The sequence below is a fragment of the Protopterus annectens genome, chromosome 1.part0 (genome assembly GCF_019279795.1).
Source record: "Protopterus annectens isolate FY-2018-M chromosome 1.part0, PAN1.0, whole genome shotgun sequence".
Lineage (NCBI taxonomy): Eukaryota > Metazoa > Chordata > Ceratodontiformes > Protopteridae > Protopterus > Protopterus annectens.
Window position 1 is genome coordinate 405,994,160 of NC_056725.1, and position 15,623 is coordinate 406,009,782.

Consider the following 15,623-nt stretch of genomic DNA (forward strand, 5'->3'; position numbering starts at 1 on the left):
AGCGGGTGGCGCTGAGGGATTGGGAATTCTTTAGGTGTAGCATGTTCAACAGCTTTGGTGATCTGGAATTGTAAAGTTACCTGGTTTGTGGATAGGGATAGATCCTTACAGGTGTGGGCTTTACTTTTTACATTGGTAATTAAATTTATGTTTGGTATTTGTAGGGCCATAGGAAGCATTGCTTCATTTATGGCTGCTTTGTCATAGATGGAATGTCGGTGGTACATTCCTTCCCAAGTTGGCAGGATAGGTTGTCCTTGAAGATGTCTTGGAATGTGTTATGTATTTTGGATGTTTTACATGTCTTTTTCTTTCTTGCAGATGGGGTCTTGGAATGCTGTGGCTATAGTTTGGAATAGGTGGGTATAATCTGGAGCCTTCTCATTCCTATTAGAGGGTTTCATTTTGTCACTTTCTTTGTAGATGATGGTGTGCCGAGTTTGAGTGGTGAGATGCAGTGAGTGCACAGATGATCATGCTTTGGTGTCGATTATGTGGTGGGGTCATTGGGTGAGTAATCAGAAATGGATAAGTGTAAAGGCAAGCACAGTGATCTGGAAGAAGAGGATACTGGTAACTGTCCAGGATGATAAAGTATATACTTGTGACTGTCCAGACTGATGAAGCATAACCAACCTTTTGTTTACTCTAGAATAAGTATTAATGTTTTATGACCTTTGTTTGATTTGTGATACAGGATAATGTACAATACATGGTAAAATTAAGAGTTTTATTATTTAAACATCATGGGATGCAGTGGTGCAGCAGTTTGTCATTTCACAGCTAGAGGTTTTCCAGTTCGATTCTTGGGGGGGGGGAGTTGTGTGTGCTTTGCGTGTCCTCCTTGCGTTTAAAGGGACATGGAGGATGTAGTTTATCAATTGTGGCTTAGTTCTTTGATGCACCCTTGCGGCATATGGATAGGGTGGGTTACAGGGATTTGTATTTTGATTATATGTTTATAAGTGTGGGGTTTGGGGGTGTATTTGTTGCATTTGTTATGGCTGTGTTTAGTCATTACGGAAAGGTGAGGGCCAGCAAGGGCAAGGATGGTTCTTTGGTGCTGCTACTCATATTGGATATTTGGAGGGATGACAGGAAGGTTCGTAATCTATGATAGGGCTGCTGATAAGGTTAGTTGGTGTTTGCCCATGTATGCAGTCACGTTGTAGAGGGCAGTTAAAAGGAGCAATCCTTGCAGTAAACTGAGGTGGAAGGTAATGAATTTTGTTGATCGTGTGTGGTACATATTACTTATCTGGGTTCGTTGAAATGCAGTTGATTTTACACTGGTTTGGATTTTATTTTCAGGTATTGCAGTTAAACAGGTCTTTTAGGGGATAGTTCAGGATTTGGGTACTGTCTGAGGGAGGCTTAAGAAAGGCACAGTCTGCTGTGTTTCTTTGCAGATGAGGGCTGATCCTTATGATCTAGCTGAAGTTTAGAAAATGGGTGCACCGAATGATGTTTGGCCTTAGGATGGAAGCTTTGGTGAAAAGAGGGGGAACAGCCTGGTCAGGCTGGTGGGCAGAGAAGAGGGGCAGGTTTGCCCTCTTCTGTTCCCCTTCTTGTGATGGATGTGAAATTCAATAAGTTTGGAAAGAAAGTGAGCGGTTGCTCTGGTGGACAAGTTAATAAGCAAGCTGAGCTGTTTATATAAATGGTGGTGTAATTCAACAAATTTTAGGTGATCGTGAATGCTGCCTCATTAGTGCAAGGATAAAGTTAATAAGCAAGCTGTGCTGCTTATATGGGTGGTGGTGTAATTCAATAAATTGAAGGTGAGCATGAACGCTGCCTCATTAGTGCAAGGATAAGTGAGCAAGTGGGGGATGCTGCTTATCAAGGGTGAGCAGTTGTGCTGCCCTTATGGTTATTTCATTCTTCTATGGTTATTATCACTTGTCATGATTTGGTTGAAATTTATAACTATCGGTTAACAATCATGTTTATGGAAGTTTAATAAAGGTCGTCAAATGTCATTTGGTGTTGTGTTTATTTAAAAGTAACAGGACAAATAGTATTGTTTGGCAACCTTCTTGTGGATCCTTGGCATAACCTGTTAATTATCTGAAATAAAAGCTCATAGGCCAAAATGATAGCTTGCTATTTTGCAGGTATCAAAAACATACCAGGATACACAATTTCTGTGAGGGACAAGGAAGATAAAATTAAAATCAAAAGGGTTTATAATCTTCTGTGTAGCTGAATGAAAGAAAGCAGCAGCACACATGGGCAAATAGAAAGAAAATATATGTCTCAGTAGAAATTGGAAATAGCAGCACAGCACCACAGTGATTCATAGGTTTATAGATTCATAGGTAGATACTAGACTATCGGCCCTGGGGCCTATATAAGCCCAGCCAAAAAGGTACCCTGGCTTTTGCCACCCAAGAAAATTATTTTCCTCTGCCACTGTTGAGCTGAGCCACAGAGGTGATCCCTGGGGTGAATTTCCTATTTCCCATCCAATCATCAAGATTTTTCTTGAAGAGTGCTAATGAGGAGCTTTGTTTGATATAGATAGGTAGTTTATTCCAGAGTATGGGAAGTCTCTGGGACAGGAATCTATCCCTCTGGCAGGTTCTGTTTATTGTTGTGAAAAGGTTTAGGTCCCTAGAGTGTGTAGCTCGGAGGGATTGAGATTTCTTTAAGTGGAGCATGTCCAACAGCTATGGGTTTGACATAGCTTTGTATGTTAGGTAGAGATCACCTCTGAGTAGGCGATATGCGACGGAGTAAAGCTGGAGTTTTTTGAGACGGTCTGCGTAGGGCATCTGTTTGAGGCTGGTAATCCTCTTTGTGAGGTATTTCTGCGGCCTTTCCAGTTGTTGTAGATGTCTTGTGAGGTACATACCAAAAGGGGCATTGTACTCTATAATGGGTTTAATGAGTGATGAGTAGAGGGGAACAATGACCTCTTTTTTTCTGGATGAGAAACCTTTTATGATGAGGTGTGCTACGTAGAAGGATTTCCTGACTACTGTGGCTATGTGATTATCAAAGGAGAGACTGCTGTCCACCTGTGTCCCAAGGTCTCTTATCACACTTTCGGTGTTAAGTATACTACCGCCTATGTTGTAGTTCATGGGTACAGAGTTTTTACCAAAGGGGATGACTATGCACTTTTTGGCATTGAGCTTGAGGCCATGGCTTTGACACCAGGCATCTGTCTCAGTGAGGCCCTTTTGTAGGATGTCCACATCATTAGGAGTTTTGATTATGGCTCCTAGTTTGCAGTCATCTGCGAACTTCGTTAGCCAAAGACCTTCTGTGTTAGCCTGTACTTCAGAGAAGTAGATACCAAACAGGAGAGGACCCAGGACTGAACCCTGTGGTACTCCACTTGTCACTGGTCTGAAGTCGGATTTGGAGTCTGCTACTTTCATAGTGTGGGTTCTGTCAGTGAGCCAGTTGGCAACCCATCTTGTGACCTAGGGATTTATACCTAGTATAGTGAGTTTATCAATAATTCCAGAGTGAGAGATGGTGTCAAAAGCCTTGGCAAGATCTAAATAGGCTGTGTGAACCACCTTACCCTTGTCTACGGCTTTGGTGACTGCTTCAAAGAAGTCTATCAGGTTTAGGAGACATGAGCAGCCTTTTACAAACCTGAACTGGGTGGGATCCAGAGTTTGGAGATTACCAGTGTTTTTGTTTATAAGTTCCATGATGATACATTCCATGGCCTTGCAGACCAGGCTCGTCAGGCTAATGGGGCGGTAGTTCCCGGGGTTCCGTGGTGGCTCCCCCCTTGTGGAGTGGGATAAACATTGCTGTGCACCATTCAGCAGGCACAAAGCCTGAGGTGAGGCTATGATTGAACATGGTACTTAGGTGGGGTGCCAGTTCATTCTGTAGTTTGTGTAGAACACAGCCTGGGATGTTGTCTGGTCCCATGGATGCTGTGTTCTTGGCTTTGGAGAGTGTGTTTTTTACCTGTGCAGCCATGATTACAGGAACTTTGCATTCTTCCCGTATAGAGATGGGGTCTTTAGGGGGTGAGAGGGGGGTAAAGTTAGCACTGAACCTATCTGCCAGGATGTTGGCAATATCAGTTGGGTCTGTATATTTAGTGCCATTGTGCTGTAACTCAGAGCAGATCTGAGTGTTGCCATTGAGATTCTTAACATAGCTATAGAATGCTTTGTGGTTGTCTTTAGAATCAGTGGCAATTTTGTTTTCATAACTAGCTTTGGAGGATTTTATGAGGGATAACAGCTTCTTACTGAGGCTGACCAGGGAGTTTCTCCAATCGTGGGATTTTACTCTTTTTTGCAACAGTTTCTTCCTTCTGTTGTACAGTTTGTTTATGGCAGGGGACCACCAGATTGGCTTCCTTTTTTTGGAGGATAGCGTCTTGGTTCTGTTTGGGATAGCACGATCCATGCACTCATGTAAATGCTTATAAAGTGCAATTGTGAAGGATTCAGTAGTCGTAACTGTATTGCCCATCTGCATGGGTGTCATGAAGTTCACCACTTCTGACTTAAGAAGCATGAAGTTGGCTTTGGAGAAATTTTTTACCATGGTTTCCTTAATGGGCGGTGGAGGCAGGATGTGGATATCTAGGGTAATTAGCTTATGGTCGGATCAGACCAATGAGGCGTTGACTTCAGGTGTGGAGCACCGGTCACTCATATTGGTAATGACTAGATCTAGGATATTGTTGCCCCTGGTGGGGGTGTGGATAAGTTGATCCAAGGCATTGGAGTTTATGAATTCCATAAAGAGTTGAGTGAAGGAGTTGGTACATGAGTAGTTTTCCCAGTTAATGGTGGGGTAGTTGAAATCACCCATTATTAGGGTGTTTGATTGAACTGTAATATTTTCCAGTACATCAAGAAAAGAGGAGTGGGAATCCTGGGGCATGGTGGGTGATCTGTAGCAAGCTACAATTTGGATTGCAGTTTTGCCCAGAGTTAGTTGCACTTGGATAACCTCGGCTGCATTATGCTGAGCAACTAGCCTGGAGGTGTGGATATCCTTAATGAATATGGACACACCTCCGCCTTTGGTGTTCTGGTCCAGGTTACATGGCCGAAAAGTGTGGTATGAGTTATAGCCTGGTAGTGCAGGGGTGCTGTCTGGAGCCTTGAACCAGGTCTCAGTCACTGCACAGATATCGATGTTCTCCATTTTAAGGAGTGCCTCAAGTGAGTGCATTTTGAGATTTAGACTTCTAGCATTGAGTAGCATCACCCTCAGTTTTTAATTGCCTGTTCCTGTTATGGTGGTGAATTTGTCATTTGAACATTGTCTAAAAAAGGCACTATAGGGGCGGCAAGAACCTTAGCCAGTATCCGGAATCCCAGGGGTGACAGGTGCAGGCCATCTCTGGCAAAGCATCGTGGTCTGTCGACCATGTCATCCCAGGCAGACAGATACTGGATCCCTTTAGAATGGCACCAAAAGCTTAGCCTATTGTTGAAGTCAATCATTTTGTCCTTGTACTGCAGCATCATTCTGGGTGATGGCAGAATGCTACTCAGGGCTAGGGTCATACCTGCCTGGGCTACAAGATCGGAGAGCTCTTCCATGTCTCTTTTCATGTAGTCCAGGGATGTACGTCTCAGGTCATTCACACCAACATGGACAGTGACAGAGTCATATTTGTACTTGTTGTGGAGTGACCTGAGTGCGTGGGTTACATGGCGGATCCTGGCACCCGGCAGGCAGCTGACAGTAATCTTCTCCTTGTTTAGCTTGGTGAGTGAGACATCAGTGTGCCTGACTATAGAGTCACCTATGACTAGTGTGTTGGGTACGTTGTTTTGCCTTATTGGCTGTGGTTGAGTGGCACACTGAGTCTGCGGGCTATGTGTCATTTGGGTTGTGTTGGTGGGTGGAGATTGCTTGCATTTCTGCTTTGGAGGTCTCTGTTGCTTGAGCAGATTATTATTGAGAGCCTCCACGAATGTTTTTTGTGTTTCTGTGTGTGGATTTTGGTGGTGTAGATTTAGTGAGACTATGTGATGAGTGTGGTGTGGTGCAAGTGTTCACCTTCTCCTCTTGACTGTCAAGTTCAGTCTTGATTAGAGAGAGCTTTACCTCCAGTTTGGCTAGATAAGTGCATCTCTCACAGGTTGTAGTGTTGGGTGGTATGATTGTATATAAATCTCCTCCTCCTCCTGATAAAGAAAAATTACAAAATAATTTGTTATGTTTTTTTGAAGATTGAAAAAGTAAGTTTGATGGGGAGCTTTAATATGTGTAATATTCACTGAAAGGCGTTGGCTGCAGCTGCCACACTAAGGGGTAGGATGGCTTTTTATGCTTGCCAGACAGAAACAGATTAACAGTACCATCAGCAATGGACCACCATCACTACTCTCTTTATTTGGGGAGGGGTTGGCATGTATAAATGCTCATGTTCATTTAGATTAATCTTCCTAATTTAAGGTCATTCAAATTGCTGTCATTATAGTCCACTAATGTTCATACACATCAGTTACAGCCACTTAAGTACAACTCAAATATCAAATTGAGATGAAAAGTCACAGTAAAATTTTTCAAACTGCTTTATAGAAATGCACACTAGTCCAGCAAAAACATACGAGTGACTGTTTAACTTGCTCATGACAGGAGTGCAAGTCATTCTCACCGACAGGTAGCCCCAATACTCATTGATCATAACCCCATTGTTAACTATGTACTCAGGTATCTGATTATGATAAAATAATAATGAACACAGTCATGTATTTCAGATTTGTTTCAGCCAAATCTACACTAACCTAATTCTTCCAACCTATTTCACATAAATGCACGCTACTCCTGCAAAGCCAGACTGTTTAAACTAATCAAACAACATTAATGGAAGTTACTTTCATCTCTGGGTACCCCACACAGTCACCTAGCAGTTATGGCCACTTTGTCATCTACACCTTATGTGATTGTCGTAAAAATATCTTTCAATCTCTTAGAGCATGAATCAGGGCAAAGCCAAAAATAATGAAGAACATAAGTTGAAAATCTGGAATAGATTTTAACTATTGCTTCTATATGTTTAAATTTACTAGAATAAAAGTGCTTGTGTTAGCATGCATTTTTCTGAAGAACATGACATTTGAAACTCAAATATTTGCCTTTAGATAGTGACTGTAGTTCCCATTGATTTGCCAGAATACTACAATTTTATGATGAACAGGTCAAAATGAGGTAAACTGAGGGAAATCCTTCACAATCAGTGATATTTTATTCTTGGTTTCACACAAACATACCCAAAGTTTATTTCATACAAATGGACACTAGTCCCATAAAGCCAGAATGTAAGCTGCACAAATAACAGGGTAAGTTGCTTTCATCAACAGCTACCATGAATCATGAACAGTTTCAACTTGATTTGACAGCAACAGTGCCCATATAGTAAATATATCAGCTTATTTCATATTTGTAAAGCCAGAATGTAAGCTGGGCAAACAATACGAGGGTGAGTTACAGACCAAAAGTATTAGGCAAAGACATTCTGCAAAATCGGGAAAAGATTCAAATTTATTCCATAGACATATTGGTCAGAGAGTAAATATTCCAATTTATTTCATACAAGTACACATTAGCCCTTAATGCTAGACTTTAAACTGAACAAATGCAGACAGCAAGCTGTTTTCACCAAGAGCACAACTAGCCCCCTTAATATGGGTGCCTGTCAGCATAGTAAAAAAAAAAGAGAACAAATATTCAATTTTATTTCATGCAAATGCATATTAGTCAAGCCCTTCATGCAAAACTTTAAACTGAGGAATAGAAGAGAACAATTTACTTTCATCTGCAGCACAGCTATCTCCCAAAAAGTGAAACTTGTCCAAATTTATTTCACAAAAAAACACGGCCTTATTTTCAGCATGTAAATATTGCAAATAAAGATGACAAGTTGCATTTATCCACGCACAGCTAGTAACAGCTCAAAACAGAGAATAAATATTCCAGTTTGTTTCACAAACGGATAAACTGTCCCAGCCCTCAATGATAGATTTTGAGCAAATAAGGCAAGATACTTTTATCCACAGCACAGCTAACCACTCCAAGAAAGAGAGAATAAATAGTCCAGTTTATTTCGCACACTAGACCTGAACATCAGGCTTTAAACTGAGCAAATAAAGAGGGGAGATTTCAACTAAAACACAGATAGCACACCCTCCAATCTGGTTGCCTGTCAGCATAATAAAAAATGAGAAAGTACTCTAGTTTATTTCACACAAGAACATATTCCTGAAGATTCAATAAACTCTGTGTAGGCTTAGGAAAAAGCCTTCACAACATTCACATGTTTGCGGGGTGAGCAGCAGTGCTAATTACATATGCATGTGTGCTCCTCATTTAAATATAAACAAGTGCAGTTTGCTAGCCAGGAAAATGTGTAAAGCAAGATGAACAACTGCAGACATGTGCACCTATTTATCTACGGGTGAACTAGGTCTGCAGGATTGCACAGAAGGCTTCGATGACAACCAGGGTTATTAATAAAGCAATCTATACAGTTCCAATACATTCCTTGAAAGTGTATACAGTGCACAGTAGTATGCAAACCTGTTTCAGGCATACTGACTAGAAGTTATGCAAATGATCAGTAAGGGTACATAGACTACATTATAAATAAATAGTGTGTGTATTTGAAAGGGGACACACAGATGAATTGTAGGAATGAACACAGAGGAAGAAGACAGGTGAAACATGGTAATGTACAGCAGATGAGGGCATGTCACTGAAGTCAGTGGTAGCATGAACACTATTCACATTGAGATGATACATTCTGTACTGCACAGTTAATGTCTATTATGTGACTGTTACACAAGGTAATATATCAGTGGAGATGATTCTTTGCGATGTAAGCATTCTGACATGAACAATGGACAGGGCATATATCAGGGATGGTATGTACAATACAGATTAGGTGCTCATTGTGAAGCTGTGCTCAATCAGTTGGGTGAATATGAATGTAATGTCAGCACAGGTCTCAACCAAGTGGGACACATGGTATCAAGCTCATGGACAACAGTAGATAGTAACACAGCTCATGGACAACAGTAGATAGTAACACAGCTCATGGACAACAGTAGATAGCACGTGCAATCATGGACAATATCAGCATAATACCACCAGTAATCCCATGTCTTTGACATAACATGTACGATTGTCTGTGATCATAGATGGTTCTACAAGAAGTAACTTGTACCGCTATTATGATTTGTCAGCAATCTCTGAGGGGAATCAAGTACTCCTTCCTCAAAATTTACCATCTGCCTGGTGGTGTTATAAAGGGCACTGTTACATCTGTATATGAATTTTTGAGCAATCCAGGCTAGTTGGTAGGTGTGCATGCCATATATATGCCACAATGCACACTTTCACAAATGTAAACTATACCATCAATGTTATCAGTTAGCTATGTATGTACTGTGTGCATCACAGGAACACGTATCATACATGCATCTCATATAACACTATGAAGGGGATTCTGCACTGTCAAACCTTAATGTCTATGCTCCAGAAAAATATATAGGTATAGTTGATAAGATATGTGGGAGTTCACTGTGGCAAAAGTGGTACACTTGAGTAACTCATCCCTACAGGATGTGTTGAAAGGAACATGCAAAAGGGTGCATTGTATTCAGATATTGGTGTGATTAGGGCTGAGAATAATGGAACTATAATGCCCTTTGTTATGGATATTTTCCACATAATCAGGAGTTGCACTAAATACAAGGGAGTGGTCACCACTGTAGGCACATGCTGGTGGACATTCTGCATACCATTTACCAAAGTACACAGGTCACACACCACTTGTTCTGCTCATAGGAGTGTGCTGCCTATGTTGCAATTATCTTGTGTTTTTGCTTTCATGATGAAACTAATCCCCCCCATGATTTCTCTTCATCTACCATCTCCCCGTGGCTGTGACAGAAATCCTTTGTGTGTGTTGATACTGTCTGTATTATACCAATAACCCATTGGGATTCAATGGTTCCCCATAATTTGCAGTCTTCCACAAAGTTGGTTGGAGAAAGGATGTGTAAGTTAGTTTTGATGCCTGTGACTTAAATAATGGACAGTAAGGGGCCTAGCACAAAGGCCTGAGTACAGACCTGGTCAATGGACTCTAGACAGAGGTGACTTCACACACTGTAACATATTTATCTGTCACATGTGTGATCCAGTTGTCTTCCCCTTGGTGACGTAGGTGTTTATGGCCACTTGGAACAGTTTCTCTGTAATACCTGACTGTGAATTAGTGCAAAATACCTTGGCCAGGTCAAGTTACACAGGATGATAGTGTCATCGGTTTCCTATCAGAAGACTGAAGACATCTTGGTTGAACTGTAAATGTCAAAAAACAAAATGACGAAGCTGCTTTTAAGTGAATTCTTTCCCTGGGAAAGAAGTTGTTTGGCCGCTTTCATCACATTGCCGTTTTTGGCACTGTAGTGTGATCTCAGAGTTGGTATATTTAAGTAGGGGGATGTAGGAGGCAAAGCTCCCCACTTAAAATATTGTTTACTGTGTTTTTTTTTTTTGGTGGGAACAGCGATTTTTTTCCCTGGTAGTTCACTCATTTATCATTTCACTGTTTGGGTTCATTATAACAGCGTTCGATTTTTTGATCATTTGCTATTATAACATAGAACCTTGTCATCATGCATGCCCTTGGTAACCTTCCTGAAGACAGTGAATGTAGCCTTAACAAATCAATAACAGACATGTAGCCATAACAAATCAAAAGAAACAATAACAGCACATAGGTAAATCAGGCAGGATACAAAATGCAAAACAGTAATAAAAAAATCCAAAACCTGGAAACGCTGAGGTAAAATGCAGCGTTTATTCCAAACAGGAAAAAAAATCACAAAGCTTTTGGGATCGGCCCTTCATCAGTGTGTATAAAAAGATCACATGCCTTCATTTAAATAGTAAATTCAAACCATAATACTAATCACATGACACAGTCATTTTAAGCACGTCAGTTTAAAGACATATATACAGGTAAAATGTTATTGAAAGTATGGTCACAAAAACTAAGGTTTCAAGCAAGGCTCACAGGAATAATAAATAATCCTTAGGAAAACTGAGAAATCCTTTATACTGTTGAACAGGTAAGTACTTTTGCGGTTCAAATCCACTTCATTAGACCATATTAAAATCACAAGTAAACTGACAGATATTTAAAACACAGAATAACCAATCAAAACAACTGAAAAAGGGAAGGAAAACTTATGTAATAGATATGTAAAACCTGGCTATTCAAAAAAGCACTTCAGGAAAAGTAATCTATCAGCAACAATAGTGCAACATGCAAAGCATATACATATATATATATATATATATATATATATATATATATATGGATCACCTTTAAAATCCTGAAAGCTCAAAATCCTGAATCTCAAAATCCTGAACACAAAATCCTGAAAGCTCAAAATCCTGAAAACTCATAATCCTGAATCTCATAATACTGAAAAACATACAGGACACCAACACAGACTATATTGCAGCTACACTACACTGCACATACACTACTATCTATCCACTTACCCTAACCCAGACCCTAACCCTAAGGTCCGTCACTATCGCACACTCACCTCACCTGTGCCCTAACCCTAACTCACTTAACCCGCCCCAACCCCAAATTCTGTCACTATTGCACAATCACCTCACCCGCACCCTAACCCTAACTCACTTAACCCACCCCTAACCCTAACATCCATCGCACACTCACCTCACCTGTGCCCTAACCCTAACTCACTTAACCCGCCCCTAACCCCAAATTCTGTCACTATCGCACAATCACCTCACCCACCCTAACCCTAACTCACTTAACCCACCCCTAACCCTAACATCCATCACAATCGCACACTTACCTGACCTGCTCCCTACCCCGAATGTCCGCACAATCACACATCAGTGTTGGTGTCCTGTATGTTTTTCAGTATTATGAGATTCAGGATTATGAGTTTTCAGGATTTTGAGCTTTCAGAATTTTGTGTTCAGGATTTTGAGATTCAGGATTTTGAGCTTTCAGGATTTTAAAGGTGACCCCTATATATATATATATATATATATATATATATATAAAGAACCAATGTTGTAGATGCATTCTATGCAAACCTATATATGAATAATTATAAAAAAATATATAAAAAATAGTATAGTATATAAAAAATATATAAAATCTATATTAAACATAATTCTGCATAAATATACATAAAAAATAAATGTACATATATATAAAAAGTACATATCAAAAATGTGGTATTTGCTAGATATACTAAGCCCATCTTCTGTTCTTATATATGTGTAATGTATATACAAAAGTGAAGGTCAATGTTTAAGCGGTCTAGCTTTCAGAAGAGGTTTCAAAGAAACATTGCTATTTAACCTGGGGGGTCTATCAGCCTGAAATTGCAATATCCATTTCTGTTCCTTGGATTCGGTTTTATTTATAAGGTCAACACCCCTAGCACTGGGTCGTATAAGTTCTAAGGCTAGGAACCTAAACTTATGTGCAGAACCTTCATTTTTGACATGCATGGCCAATGCATTTGTCTCTTTAGCATTTCTAATATCCCTCGAGTGCTCTAAAATTCTCTCTTTAAATGCCCTGTTGGTTTTACCCATATAAAAAGAAAAACATAAAATACAATACCAAAAATATACCAAATGTTTGGTAGAACAATCTGCATAAAAGTCAGTATCAATCTTAAAATTAAGACTTGGATGGAGAAAGTGACCACCTATATGTAGGTGAGCACAAGCCATGCATTTTCTACAGGCATAAGTGCCTTTTCTGTCAGATGAAACAAAGTTTGAAGAATTCAGGGGTCTATACCAAAGTTGTTGCTTAAGGGTTCTATTATTTCTAAAAGTAAAATCTGCTTTCTCACCAATAAACCCATGGAGTTCAGGTATAGTTAATAAAATGTCCCAATTAGTAGTGATAGTTTGACATACAAAATCAATATTACTAGCAAAAGTCAAAGGCATACGAATCTTCTTGTTATTATTTATAGGGTTTACATCTCTTGTTCCTTTCTTCCCATGCTTCAGATATCTGTTTATCAATACCCTTACTCTTGTAACCCCTACTCATAAATTCTTCTTTTAATAAAGATAAAGCTGAAACTAACTTAGTATCATCATTATGTAACCACGTAGTGCGAAACATGTGCCCTCGAAGTACATTAGACTTAACATGATTTGGATGCATGCTACTGTTGTGTAGAATACTATTACGTTTGACACTCTTCCTATAGACGCTAGTCAAAACTGAATGTAACATATCTTTACCAATCTGCACATCTAAAAAATCAATATCTGTAATTGAATATTTAAAGGTAAACTGAAGAAAATTGTTAATACTATTCAAATAGTCCAAAAATTCAATGAGGAGGTCCTCAGTACCACACCAGAGAAGACAAATATTGTCTACGAAACGAGTGTACCAACTAATATGACTACTATACTTAGCATTAGAAAGAACATGGTCAGTCTCCCATTTTACTAAAGTTAGGTTGACGTAGCTGTTGGCACATGCTGTGCCCATTACTATGCCTGCCTTCTGTAAATATAGCTTGTCATTAAAGTTGAAAACATTATTTTCTAATATAATCTCTAGTAAGGTACATAGAAGATTAATCTTGTTAATAGTAAAACCATGCAGGGTCAGTATCTGTCTAATGTTATCAATACCCCAATTATTGGGGATAACAGTAAATAATGAAGTTATATCTAAAGTAACAAAAAAACAAGGACCTGAAATAACATTAAAATAGTTACTCAGTTGTGAAAGAAAATCTTTTGTATCTCTCAAGCTAGTATCGCATTTGTTCAATACAATGTGCAAATTATTTTCTACAAAAATTGATAAAGGTTCAGTTAACCAGCCTCTACTAGATACTATAGGTCTCATTGGAGGTTGTTGTAAACTCTTAATGTATTTTTGGGAGACCATATAGTATAGGGACAGTAGGGTTCTCAACTTTAAAATAGTTAAACAAAGATTCAGAAATCAAACCAGTTATAAGGAGATCAAATATTAAAAAATCAACTTTGTCAGTAACACATTTAAGTATTCCTATAGTTAAAGAGGTATAGGTATGTGTGTTCTGTAACAAATCCATCATGCCTAATATATAGGTGTGGTAACCAATCCATCACGCCTAATATATAGGTGTGTTTGTCTATCACAACAATACCTCCACCTTTATCAGCTGGTCTTATCTCAATACTTCTCATGTTTTTTTTAACTCAATAAGGGCTTGTTTCTCAGCAAAGGTTAAAATATGGAAACAGTCAAGCTGTTTCTCTGAAAATCGCTGTCTCAGTTGTCTTTCACAAACATCAATAAAAAGCTCTACAGTGGCATTAGGTGGAGGTACAAACGTGCTTGGTTTCTTAAAAACATTTACATGGCCACTATCTTTATTAAAAATAGTTGTAAGAATAAGAGTCCTACCAAACAGTTTCAAATCCAGTAAAACGTCAGTTAATTCTGCTTTTTGGGCTGGAACAAATGTTAGCCCTTTATTCAAAACTGATAATTGTGCATTAGTTAGAGACAGATGAAATGTTAATGACTAAACCTGTTTCAGCATTTGCCTGTCCAAGTTAGGTCTTCCCCGCTCTGTAGCCGCCGAATCCTTGGATTTGTGTATCGGCTCCTGTACCTGCCCCGTATAGGTAGCAGGTTCTTTGATAAAAAAAGTGTTTCAGGTATTTGAACGGCCGGTGGATCTCTGCCAATCGTTAGCATGCTGCTGTCTTGCATTGTAGCTACTTTAGGCTTAACAGAAGGTTCATTTTGAAGAGTAAAAGTCCTATGTAAGTCATTTGTAATGTCTAACTTATTAGAAACATTATCATTACTTACCATTTCACTGTTAGGTGGCTTCAAGCCAGTAGTCACAGACAGAGCATAAACCTGTTGTTGCGTGTTCTCTCTTTGAGAGAACACTCTCTGAGTAGTCTCAGAAGCCCGCCCACTTCCTGTCGAGCGTGACGTATTTGTGTTGTTCATTGGTCTGTTCCTAGACCAAGGAAAGACTTGCCCATTCTCAAAATCTAGTTTATCACGTTGAATCGTTCTGGCTTTAACCATAGATAGCCTTTTATTATAAGCCATTATATCTTCAAATAGTTTATCCATCTTAACACCAATTATATCAATAGAGTAGTTATTGTAGATAGTGTCTTTCACTCTCTGTTTGTTTAGCAATCTCCACCTCTTCAGGTCTGAAGAACTCTATTAGTAATTTCATATATTTTTCACTATATTCCAAATTAAGTAGCTGCCAATGTCTTAGGATTTCAGGGTAGTTAGAGCCATAGAAAGGCATTGTCAATACCCTAAGCCCTCTAGGTGCAACATGCAATTCAAGTGAGGCTTCTAAATGAAAGCGCTGCCACTGCAGTTGCTTGTATTTGTAAAGAGCATTCTCTAATGACCGATAGTCTTTGTTAAAAGCCTCAAGTGTATTGAAATCAGTTGTTACATTATTCGTATGTAAGTTAACAGTTCCATCAAGGAGAGGATTGATTTGTTGGTGCAAGATAGTATTAAATCGCTGTCTATAAGAATTGTTCACAGTAGCTTGAGAATTAGTATCACAGGAAGTTGAGGCAGTCACAGGCAT